The 12,988-nt window shown below is 36.9% G+C and overlaps 1 protein-coding gene across 11 annotated transcripts in view; it reads right to left on the bottom strand.

The window, feature by feature from the left end:
* Dlg2 (discs large MAGUK scaffold protein 2) overlaps positions 1-12,988 on the bottom strand; it is a 1,165,863-nt gene that overhangs the window by 707,832 nt on the left and 445,043 nt on the right. The window lies entirely within an intron of this gene.

The following is a 12,988-nucleotide window of genomic DNA, read 5'->3' as shown; positions in this document are numbered from 1 at the left end:
CTCTCATCATGATTAATCGAGAGCTGTCCTATGTGATACGGTGTTTTGGCAAGTGCACAACTTTTGGGATATTTCATTAGCTATGCCCTCTGGAGTTAACAGCTTTTTAATGTCAATCTGTGCCTGTGGAATCCTAATCAAACAGTAGGGGAAAAAAGACAATCCAGCAGGTTTTACAAAACAAAATTCCATGTCTTAACCCCAAACACTGGGAATGGTGAAAATAAACTTGGCCTACATATCTACAGAGTGGATCAACCGGATCTTTGTTATATATTCATAATTATCAATGGGAAGTATCTTGTGGATAAACAGCGGTTTGTAGAAAGATTACACACAACACACACACACACACACACACACACACACACACACACACACTAGTGCTTGCTGAGAGATACTTGGTGTAGGGAAAAGAATATAAGGTTTGGAGTCAGAAGACCTGGGCTCAAGGATGGTTCAGCTATTTCTCAATTGCATGATTTGAGAGCTCAGCAACTTCCTGGTGGTGTGATTCTGGGCCAAGTCCTCTAAGCCTCTCTGACTCATTTTCCTCCTCTGTAGAATGGAAATGATAGTAAACACCTTTCATAAAAGTTGAAGGTCAAAGAGGTGATATATTTGAATGTGCTTCAGAAGCTAAATTTCAAGATTAATGTTAAATAGTATTAATAGTAAGAGTTTCTAAAGATAGATTATCATAAAGATATTTGTTAGATGGTTCATGAGCTACTTATCTCAGAGATTTCAGTTCTATTTAGTGACTGAAGCTGCACTCAAAGGGCCTAATTAGATCATGTCAAAGGTAACAATAAATGTTGAAAATTAACATGTGTAAGGATATATATAGACATATCTACATTTAATCACCAGAAAACCGTATTGATGAGGCATTATTATCACTATCCCTATGCTGTAGGTTAGGAAACTGAGGTTCAGGGGAAATGAGAACTGAAATTTTAATACTGGCCTTTCTGGTATCAAAATCCACTTTTGCCCCATATTAAGCTGCTCCATGATCTCAGCATCTTGTTGGCTGTATCATAAATGATATAAGATCCTTATGCTAGAGTATCATAGAAGACCCAAATCAAAGACTATCCTGAAGGCAACGGAGGCCTCAGGGTACTGCAGTTAGATTTTAAAAGCACTCTTATGAAGCCTTAGTATGTGTTTTTACAATTTTAAGTTTTTAGCTGTGATGGTCTCTCTATTTTCAACTCGGTTCCTGTGACTCATGGAAGTAATTGTGTCTTATATCTTTGATTAAATTGAAAACTTTCCAAATTGCTACATATTTCCCCCTATTACCTCATATAACTTTGATCAATAAATATGTATTAATTTGATTTGGGGATTTTAGCCTATCTTTTGTTTTTCTTCTTAGAGATTATATTAATGTACTAAAGTAACAAATTTCAGACTTAAAATTTATGTCCATATTGTATTTCATATGCAATGCCTTTAAAAATGTTTCTATATTTATGCTATTTGCCATTTCCTATATGTAAATTGGTTCTTTCCACTAAGACTATATGTTTAAAAATGGACAAGGATCATATACTTCCCCAGAATTCTCCACTTTTACTTATATACACAGAAAAATTTTAATAAGTACTTAGGAATTGCTGACTAAATATAGCTATAAAGTATAGATGAGGGTACAAAGAAAGGTAGCATATATTTGTAAATTTTGTTGAACATGTCTAAAATAACCCAAGAATCTCTTATATTATCAAGACTCTACTTTTCCAATATCCAATACTTATTTTTTTCTTTATTTCACCACCATTACTTAACAAAAATCAGCTTTTATAAAATAATAATTTCATAACTGAAGGATGTAGACTCCATGAATCTTGAAGCATAAGATCTAGGTTATATGAAAACTATTTGCCCCCTCTCACTTTTAAAAATATCCAGAAGTCACAATTAATACTTGCACTTCTAAAAGTCAATACAAATGCATGAACCAGCAGGATGCATTGGTTGTATGAACATATACATACATCATACACACCTGACATAGGCAATCCCTGGTAGGAGTGCCAAAAAGACACCGTGGTGGGCTCTTATGAGAAATGGAAAAATGTGCTACACCACTGCAGAGCTATACCAACGTCTCTGGAAATTCTCCCTTTGGTGTGCTGCAGGACTCTCCCACACTTCCAGATTGATTTTATAGAAGTTCCTTAGAATATTTTAGGTACTCAGTAACACATCTATCAGCAGAAAATTAAGATCCAAAGTGGCAGCAATACAAAATATAGCAGAATTCCAAATGTGTACCATGAGTGCATTTTTCTCACAATTGGTAATGTCAGATCTTCCCTTGGTTCAGCTTGGATTTTGTTTCTTTGTTCACTTCTGCAATTATAAGCAATCGTGCCTAGTTTGATCTAGTTTGGTTTCTGAGTCTTAAAACCCAATTTCCTGGTTACTTTGATGGTTCCTTCCAAGCTTTTTCTTAACACTAAATTCTGCTCTGGCACATATGCCCTCTTTCATCATGGTGGATATCATCTTTAATTGAACCCTTAAATCAAACTAGTGATTCAGCAGGTTTCAGCCTCCCTCTTCAAGGTGCTTGTTTCATTTCAATGGAAAGAGACTCATAACAAATCTAAAGAAAACAAAATCTCCTTTTAATCAGAAACTTCAAGGCTTGTCTTTATGTAAATCTAGGCAGGCACTTTTGAAACTATAAAGGATTAAGAAAAGCAATCTTTCTTGGGTGACCCAGACAATAAGATGCAAGTGGTTTTCCTTTTATGTTACATTCTCTTCCATGTGAAGAAAGCCAGTTTACAGAAAGCAAGAAGAATAAAGCTAATCACAGAGAAGCCAAAAGCAAGTGTTGAGAATGTTGATGAAATTTAAATTATGAGATAAAGTTATTCATGAATTCCAGCTACCTTTCTGTCCTTGAATTTCATGGGATACTAAACATTCCTATATTACATCAGCAACTTGGTTTATGCTAGAAAAAGATAAACTTCTGTGGCTTGTCATCAAGATAATCCAATAAAATATGATACAATGAATGTACACTTTAAAAAGAATTCCTTGATGCTGACCATTGATATGGCTGCTCCTTGGTATTTGCCAAGTCCCAGAACAGGGAAATGCCTCTACCATAAGTCAGCATTAGGTCACCAAGCCAAGAACAGTGAAGTTGTCTCCTCAAGGAAGGTATTGGCAGGGAAGTATAGCATCCAGGCAGCCAAGGGCCACTTTCTGGGAAGTTTATGCCTCAGAGTGCAGACTAACCAGTGGGCAGGTCAAGAGACAAACCCCTGGCCTGTGCCTAAACTTTATTGATAAGCAAAATAGAAAAGGAGAGAAACCCACTAGTTCATCAAGTAAACTAGATACAACAATCACTAGTGACTAGTAAGGTTTATAAGACTAGGAATTGTGCAGGGATTTCAGCTGACAAGCAAGTAGAAGGCAGGTGGTTTCAGTAGGTAAAATGAAGTAGGAGGAAAAATATCAAGAATAACATGAAAGATGCTTTTGGAGCTGGTACCCTAACTTACCTTTTCATCCTTACAGTGTAAGACTCCTGAATAGGCAAGACTTTTTTCTAATTGTAGGGAGATAGGCCTTATAAATGACTTTTGTATTTGTCATGGCATGATGATTAGAAACAAAAAGGAAGGCACCAAAAGTTTTAAAATGAGTCCTTTGCCTCTGTCTGCCTCTCTCTCTCCCTGCTCCCCTGCTCTTCCATTCTCTGTGTGTATGTGTGGGCGGGGGCAGAGGGGAGAGTGCGATCCTTGCCCCCCAGCAAGCACTGGAGATCCTAGAACCTCAGTTCATCTGGTTTAGTGTAGCTACTACAAGACAGCATGCAAACACTTTCAGTTTCACAGTTCAAACATACATATGGTAGACAACAGGATGACCCCTCAGCAGACTATTTCCTGATTTTGGTCAAGGAAGTAGAATATTGGAGTTGCATACTCTATCAGGTCTGAAAAAGACCTAAATATTAAGCACTGAATTGGATATGCCAGGGAAGAATCCAAGATAACTGTGTTTTGTTAGCTTTTTTCACTAACCCTCCATCATGCGGATCTAGTTTGGAAACAAAAATGTGGCATGATTAGGAGAAAGGACTTTCCTCCATTCCTTGAATCGTGCTCTTGTTTTCTGACAGAACAAAGCATCCTCTTCAATCTCCTACTTTCCTACAGTCTGTTGAACTAGAGCCCCACATCCCTTGATATTAGCAGAATCCTTGTTATGGTTCAGATGTCAAGTGTTCTACAAAGTCTCATGTGTTGAAGGCTAGGTCCCCAATTCAGTGATGTTGGAGCTTTAGGGGGACTGATTGGTTCATAAAGGCTCTGACTTCATCAGTGGATGAACCCATGGATAAATTAATAATTTGATGACATTAGATAGGAAGTAGGACCTAGTTGGAGGAATTAGGTCATTGGGGGAACGTCCTATGTCCTATAAAGGTATTTCTTATTCCCAGCCCCTTCCTCTCTCTTTGCTTTAGGCCACCATGAGCTGTGCAGCTTTCCTTTGCCATGTCCATCTGCCATGATGTTCTGCCTTGTCTCAGGCCCCAAACAATGGAGCCAGAAGATCATGGACTAAAACCTCTATAAGTCAAAATAAATCTTTTCTTCTTTAACTTTCTCACATCAGGTATTTTGGTCACAGGGGGGGGAAAAAGATGACTAACATAATCTTACTCCTATTTGAAGTATTTACCAAGAAACTACAATTACCACTACCTAAAACCTGTGGTGCCATAGCCCAGCCATATCTAGATTCCCCAGGAACATTAATACTGGGATGGACAATTATAACCACATGCTCTTATGTACATTTACCTTATTTAAATTAAATTACTTAATCCTCATACAACCTGATGAGATAAGAACTATTTTTCTTAACCTTCAGGTGAGGAAACAGAGTTGAAAAAACTTTCCCAAAGTCTGCAAACCCAAATAGTTTGACTCCAGATTCCTATTCTATTGCCTCTTGGGATGAAATCAGACTTTATCAGATCTCTCAGGTCTCTTTGGATGTAATATTTAAAAAAAAAAAAAAAAAAAAAAAAAACTAGCTCAAAGCCAAATTTTTTCCGTGCACTGCGATCTTGGTTGGTCCAGGAACCCTCCTCCTTTCTCCTTACCCCAGTTACTGATGCCCCAGTGCATGGTGTGGACAGGCCTACAACAGGCACATCTAGGAAATGTCTAAAGACACAGGCACATGCTGGGTGATTGAGGAGTTCCCTTGGAGAAATTGTTTGGCAAATTACTGATTAAACACATATTGTGGTTGTGTGTGAGAGAGTGAAAAACAAATATGGGAAGAACAAATATGCATTTATTCTCACAATGTTCAAAGAAAAACATTTTATTAACATTAAAAGACAGGAACTAAGAGAAGAATGGCAAAAAAAGGGAAGGAAGGAGAGAAGGAGAGGGAGAGACAGTGGGTGGAAGGAAGAAGAGAAGAGGGGAAGAAAGCCCAAAATGACTAAGTCATATGCCTAAGGTAACAAATATAGGAGTTACCACAATTTCCAAATCCCTGACTTTCTAGCCCAGGAGCTCATGACGGTAACCTCAATATCTTCTGAATTCTTTGTTTGAGTGTTTTTAGGCAACCAGACTGGAAAAAAAAAAAAAAAAAAAACAGCTATTTTTTGCCTGGAAAGTTACGAGTTTCTCTTTCACAGTCTAAAGAGAAATTTCTCACCGTACTGATTCAGATTCAATTCCCTAATCCTCACAGGGTTTCTAGGTCCCTTAATCTCTTGCAAACCCCCATTTAAAAAATGGGACAATGCTATTTTCCAGTTAACCTATTTCTCAAGAAGTTAGGTGGAAAAATAACGCAGGTGAAGCAAAAGAGAGCTCTATGAATATAAGATTATTTTATGTATTCCCATGTTTATATTTTGCTTCTTTAAATTACTTCTTTTCATGTTCCTCATCCACAAGGCTAAGTAGGTAGGTACACTTTAGCCTAGCTAGAAGTCATCACTACTAGTATCACCAAATGGTTGTGAGTTGTCATTTGCCCTTAACCTGCAAGTGACAGAGCACCCAACAAGTGAGGACCCTGAGGCAACAGCAGTGAGTGGCATGAGCAGTGAAGCAAGGCAGGCTTCATCCAAGTTAAAGGCTATGGCAGATGTCGCAAGGGAATAACTTGGGAGGAAGCTAAAATCCTGGTCACTCTATCTAGTGCTAATAAAATGCACCAATTGTTCCCTACCTACCTTAGAGCCAGCCTAGCTCAGAAAATAGCAAGAAAGACAAGCAGATTTGTGTTTTTCTTGAGCTCAATTCAACTCTGCTTGCCCAAACTCTCATAATAGTGAAATCAATACTATCCTTACTATACAGATATGAAAATTAATGTTCAGTAACTTTTCTAAAGTTTAGCTGGTAATAACAGGCCAAGAATGACATCTGTCTGGCTGCAAAGTGCATATCTTTACGCACTACACAACATATACTTCTTGTACCCATTACAATTTCCTAAGTCTCCAGATTCTCTTCCTGATCCCTGAAAACCCACCATTAATATTCAACCAATGTGAAATAAAGTGTTCCTATCACTATGTGATCCTCCTCTAGGATATGACATATTCTAATATTTTGCAGGAAACGCATGACATCTTAAAGACCTTAGGCTGAGTTGGTCATCTCTTTTTACCCAGTTCAGAAAAAAGCAAAACAATGAATGGCGTTGGAGAAGCTAATGCTAAGTGAAAATGCCAATCCCCCCAAAAAATAAATGCTGAATGTTTTCTCTGATATAGGGAGGCTGATACGTAGTGGGGTAGGGAGGGGGAGCATGGGAGGAAGAGATGAACTCTAGATAGGGCAGAGGGGTGGGAGGAGATGGGAGAGGGCAGGGGGTTAGCAAGGATGGTGGAATGTGATAGACATCATTATCCAGAGTACATGTATGAAGACATGAATTGGTGTCAACATACTTTATATACAACCAGAGATATGAAAACTTGTGCTGTATATATGTAATAAGAATTGTAATGCATTCCGCTATCATTTATCTTTTAAAAAATCAATTAAATGTAATTTTGTGTAACATTGAGGGTCTCCTACCATTTCCATATGCTTTCCCTTCTCTCTCCCTTTCTCTCCCCCCACTCGTCTTTGTTTAATGTTAATCTTTTCCTCATGCTCTTCCTCCCTGTTCTGTTCTTAGTTGCTCTCTTTATATCAAAGAAGACATTTGGCATTTGTTTTTTAAGGATTGGCTAGCTTCGCTTAGCATAATCTGTTCTAATGCCATTCATTTCCCTGCAAATTCTATGATTTTGTCATTTTTTAGTGCTACGTAATACTCCATTGTGTATAGATGCCACATTTTTTTATCCATTCATCTATTGAAGGGCATCTAGGTTGGTTCCACAGTCAAGCTATTGTGAATTGTGCTGCTATGATCATTGATGTGGCAGTATCCCTATAGTATGCTCTTTTAAGATCCTCAGGGAATAGTCCGAGAAGGGCGATAGCTGGGTCAAATGGTGGATCCATTCCCAGCTTTCCCAGGAATCTCCATACTGCTTTCCTCTTATATTTCACAAATATAAGAGGTTGTGAGGGGAAAGGGGGGGGAAACAAGGGAGAGAATTGAACAACAGCAGATGAGGTAGAGAGGAAAGATGGGAGGGGAGGGGTAGGGGGATAGTAGGGGATAGGAAAGGTAGCAGAATACAACAGTCACTAATATGCCATTATGTAAAAACGTGAGTGTGTAACCGATGTGATTCTGCAATTTATATTTGGGGTAAAAATGGGAGTTCATAACCCATTGAGTCAAATGTATGAAAGATGATATATCATGAGCTTTGTAATGTTTTGAACAACCAGTAAAAAAAATCAATTAAAAATGCAAAAAAAAAGAAAGAAAAAGGCAAACCAAAACAAAACAAAACAGGACATCCTGGAGGATGAGACACAGAAAGAAAGAAAGAAAGAAAGAAGAGACAAAAAAGCAAAAACCAGTGTTCTTTCTAAGTTTTCTCTAGAATCAGTCCCACTTGGATCAAGAGATTGAAATTGCTTGAACTGTTACTTTTGAAGACTCTTTAGACTTCCATCTTTCACCCTTGTCATGTTCTTCCTTGCCCTTAGTATATACAGCTAAAATAAACAACTCATCAAAACCAGGTCTGCAGATCAATCTTGAAACCCAAATTGATAATTATTTTAAGCATCAGTATTATGCTTTATAATTTTTAAATAGTGTTCATACACGTTTGATCATTTAATATCTACAGGAAGAAGAAAGGAAACTAAAATTGACTAAATACTCACTGTGTGCTAGGTAAATAATTTTTTACTTGAATTTTATTTTTTATTCCTTACATAACCCTAGAGAGATTGGTATGATTTCCCTTGTCCATAGATAAACAGAGGCTCAGAGATTCAGTGAATTTACCAAAGTGAGACATCTAGAGGGAAGAGAATCTGGGTTTCAACTCCAGGGCTTTTGAATTTTAAACTCTCTCTTTTTCAACGTTAAGCCATGATAATTCAAATCCCACTGATTCACACTGAGCTCTTATAAATCTAACTACTTTCTTTATGCAAATACTCTCTGAAGATCCCATGAAAAGTGGAGCCATTATTTCAAATCTCAGATGTGGTTAGTCAATGTGTCCCATGCCACATAAACATATCTACTTAATTCACTGATTCACTCCATGTGGTGCTATTCCTGGAAAGATCCATGTGGTTACCGTCTGTTCCCTGTCGCTAAGCTACCAACAGCTATACTCTTAGCAGTTGTATTGTCCAGATTTAGGTACCACTATTCTGAGCAAGCTACAATAACTTGGTTCTTTAGGCTAAGGTAGGTTTCCGTTTCTTCAGTAATATGTGAATCAGGTCCTTTCATATAATGAATGATCTGTAAATGATTAGTGTTTGGCTTACTTTCCTCTTCTCCTTTTCTTCCATTGGGCCAGGAGTTTACTACTCTCAACACACACCTGTTGGTGCCTACAACAATGTCTTTGCTATTATTTCTTCCTTTTTTTCCAACTTGAATCAGTTGTAATTCCCACACTTTTCAACCTAGACCAAAGTATTTATCCCACTAGGGCAATCTAATGTCTTAGCTCCCCATAAATTTGTCCCACTCATCAATCTAGGACTCAATCTATGCATTCCACACACACCCCAGACCTCATTTCAGCTCACACTGAATTATACCTATTAAATAAGTTCTGTAAAAGCACCAATCCCTGACATTCCTAATGAACATGGTGCTAATGGCTAACCAGTCTATGTGTTATATTTATATCTCCTTGATGAAACTGTGATATTTTTGAGAGTAGGGCCCTTGTCTCACTTCATTTCCTTACCAGATACCCCTACCTATATTCTAACAGTGCTTGGCAAATGAAATGCATACCAAAGGTGACTGTTAGTTGATTTTTAGACCCACGAAACTAGAAGCACAGCAATAACAGAGAAGATACATGAGTAAGCCTTGAGATTTGAGAATTACTGAAATGGGAAGACAGAGGCAATACCTGCTTCCTTTTGGTGACTAGTGCTACGTAATACTCCTTTATGTATAGATGCCACTGTTGGGTGGTGTCCATGTGGGGTCTCTGGACCTTGTCAAGCACCAAAGACATGAAATTCTAAACTATAGAATGTAAGTTAAGGAAAAACTAACCAAATAGAGGTACTTTATTCCCAGTAACTTTTATTCCTCACTACAACCCTATGAATCATAAACTTCAAATAAGCTCATTTTATAGATGAGAAAAATGAGGCTTGGAACTGTTAACACAACTTGCCTAAGATCATTAGACTAATGATTAGTGGAATTGAAGTTCACTCATCTTGGTTCCAAATCCATATTCTTATCTTATCACAAGACTGTGTGGAACAAAGAAGGCAGATGCTGGCAGTGTTATCTGCCCTGAGTTACTATTCCCTGGTTCAAGAGAATGGATAGATGAGAGGAACCATGGAATTTGTGGAAAAGCTAAGGACTCAAAACCACAAAAAAATTAAAATGCCAACTATAGCATTTTTAAAACTTTCCAGATGAATGTGAAGGTATATCCCCAAAGACCCACTACAAACTGGACATTTATTTGAAGTCTCATGTTTATCTTAAAAATGAATGCAACTTTTATATTATATTCTATAACCATGTATTATGATATGAAAATAATATATTAAGTTAGTTGTAATGGAATCTACCTGACATCCCAGGTAAGTTCCTTTATGGCTATTAAAAATCAGGCACAATCTCCCTGCAAGTTACTACACTCAATCATGAAATTGTATCCTTAGGAAAAAGATGGCAAGACTGACAAGACTATAGATCCACCAGTTCAGTAACCGGGGTATAATGGTAATTTAATGACACGCCCCCCCCCCAACACACACACCAATTTACTTCTACATTTGAGAAATGAAGAGTGAAGTGGATAACCTCTAAAAGTTCATGTCTCATCAAATATTTGATTTTACTCATTGTAAATTTTACCCTGCTGGGAAATATTGGAGAAAATGAAGGCGGGCATGCTGTACAACTCTTCTTTCAGGAAAATAACTTTCTTGCTTTTATCATCCAGACAGAGAAATTTAGAAGAGATGATGGCAAGACAGACACGAAGAAATAAAAGACAAAAATTAAATTAGATGAGGATCATGGCATAAATTGGTTTCTAATGAATTAGCTGAATGATGGGGTCTCGCATGCTTTAGATTAAGCAGCTCAAAAATCCATTTATGATTCTCTTGCTTTATGTTCATAGTCTACATTTTTCCTTATTAGCCAGTTAACTTTCTGGCCTCATGACCATATAATCAGCACTTCTCTTCTATATTAGAGAGTCAAAAAGATTTAACATGAAACATAGAATTATCACCAAGCTCTCACATCCTTGTTTTTCTCCACATTTTGTAAGCCTTAACTCCAGAAAAGAAAAATTCTCCCTGCCTTCATTTTTCCTCCTACTAACCATAATTTGATGTTAAGTCATATTCTGAAGATCGAAACATTGGTGAAGTCACAGAGAACACCAAAAATATTTCATGTCTAGAATACATTTTTTTTGAGTGAGAGGAAATGTTAAAAGACACCAAGAAGAATTATGAGTTTGTTTATTGTGTAAACATTATTGATTGATAATAGATCTATTTATCTATGATGGATCTATAAAATGTTCTAAGACTTGCTTGTGAAAGATGACACTTTAGGCTGGGTTGAAAGAAGAACAGGGTATAGAACATTTTAGTTCTACTTATTTAAAATTCTGATGTCTAACAGTCTCACTATCACCCCAACTCCATTTTTTATTCAAAATTAATGTTCTATTTGGAATCATTTTCAAGAAGGGAGACCATGGAGAAAGAACAGATAAACAGGAGAGGTGACTAGAAAAACAAAGGTTTGCTAAATATTGTTGGCATTTGCTGGTGCTGAAAACACAGTCTGCAGATGTGCTTGTATATTGTCATCAAATAGCAATAATCTCTTTGTTCTACAAGCCAAGAGCCTACAAATCTCTGGGTCTAAAATGCCAACCAGTTCCTGGCCCCACAGCTGTCTTAGCTACCCAGAGTGGCATTGAGTATATAACTTTTGGTTTCTCTGTTTTATGATGGCTTCTTATTGTCAGTTTGTAAAGCAAGGTCCTGCTGGTTTCATTTAGCTTCCACCATCCCTGGCATAGTGCTCCACCAATGTGTTTCAGGGTAAAGTTGAAGGAACAGTGTTTGTTCCTGTGGGTAGAGGAGAGACAGGGGAACAGCAAAGGAAATGAACAGAGAAAGAAGGCAGACAGGAGGTTGTTCTCTGGTGCACAGGTTCTCTGTCACAAATTGGGGGCAATAAGGATTCCCAGGCTGAGGTCCCTCTCCTCTGTACTCTCACCCACTTTGTCCACTGGAATTGCAACTTCATATGCACACTGGAACCTTCTTTTGTGTCACCAAGAATTTTTTTTCCAAACAACTGAAAAGGAGGTAATTTCTTTATGAATTCAATATTTGCAAATATACATTTCATGAATCCTCCTTGTCCACACTAAATTGATAGGAATTCTTGAATCATATGCTTTTTATAGGATGAGGAGCTCCTAGCCCTGCACTTAAAGTCAGCAGAAGAAGCTTCCAGGAAATACTATAGCCTTGTAGAATCTGTTCAGGCCACTTAACTCTATATATTACCTCTAAGGTTATACCCAACTATAAATAGATTACATACTTCATGATTTTAATACTAATTTAATTTCAAATGTCATAAAAAGACAATAATACTTAGAATATTTTTAATCATCTGACCACAATTTCACACTGATTATTACTTCTATGATGATCTTAGTTTATTTATTCTCTCTGAAAATTTTTATTTATACATAAAAATGAAGATTATAAATATTTATTTCATGTGCTGCTTTGAGAAGCACATGGGATCATATACAAACACATGATGAAATTTATAAAAGTATACTTTTGAGTTAATATTTAAAAATTAACAAATTTAATAACAATCATAATAACAACCACCACCACCACTACTACTTGTTACTATATTGGGGATTTAACTGACGTCTTACTAAACTGTAAACAACTCTAGGAACATTTTTATAGTATTTAGTTTTTTTGTAGGATGAAATTGAGGCTCAGAGAATTTGAGTAACTTGGGTAAGCTAACAAGGTAGAGCAAGGATCAGACTCCTTTTCTTTTAGAAGAAATTCTCACTCAGAGCACAAGGTATATGAGACTTGAGATTCTCTCTTACTAGCTTGTCTTGTTTACGGATCCTGATCACTTTATGAACTTGAACTTTCACACATATACTATGAAGAATATTGGAAAACCTGTCCAGCCTGTCTTGCAAAATTGTAATGAGAAATAATCACATATATTCTGCTTTGAAAATCATAACAAGAAAGATAAATATAGGGTAGATAGGTAATAGTGTTAGTGGTAGATTTCTGCACTA

The sequence above is a fragment of the Callospermophilus lateralis genome, chromosome 2, assembly GCF_048772815.1.
Source record: "Callospermophilus lateralis isolate mCalLat2 chromosome 2, mCalLat2.hap1, whole genome shotgun sequence".
Lineage (NCBI taxonomy): Eukaryota > Metazoa > Chordata > Mammalia > Rodentia > Sciuridae > Callospermophilus > Callospermophilus lateralis.
Note: the sequence above shows the minus strand (reverse complement) of the source record. Positions and strands in the feature narration are given on the sequence as shown.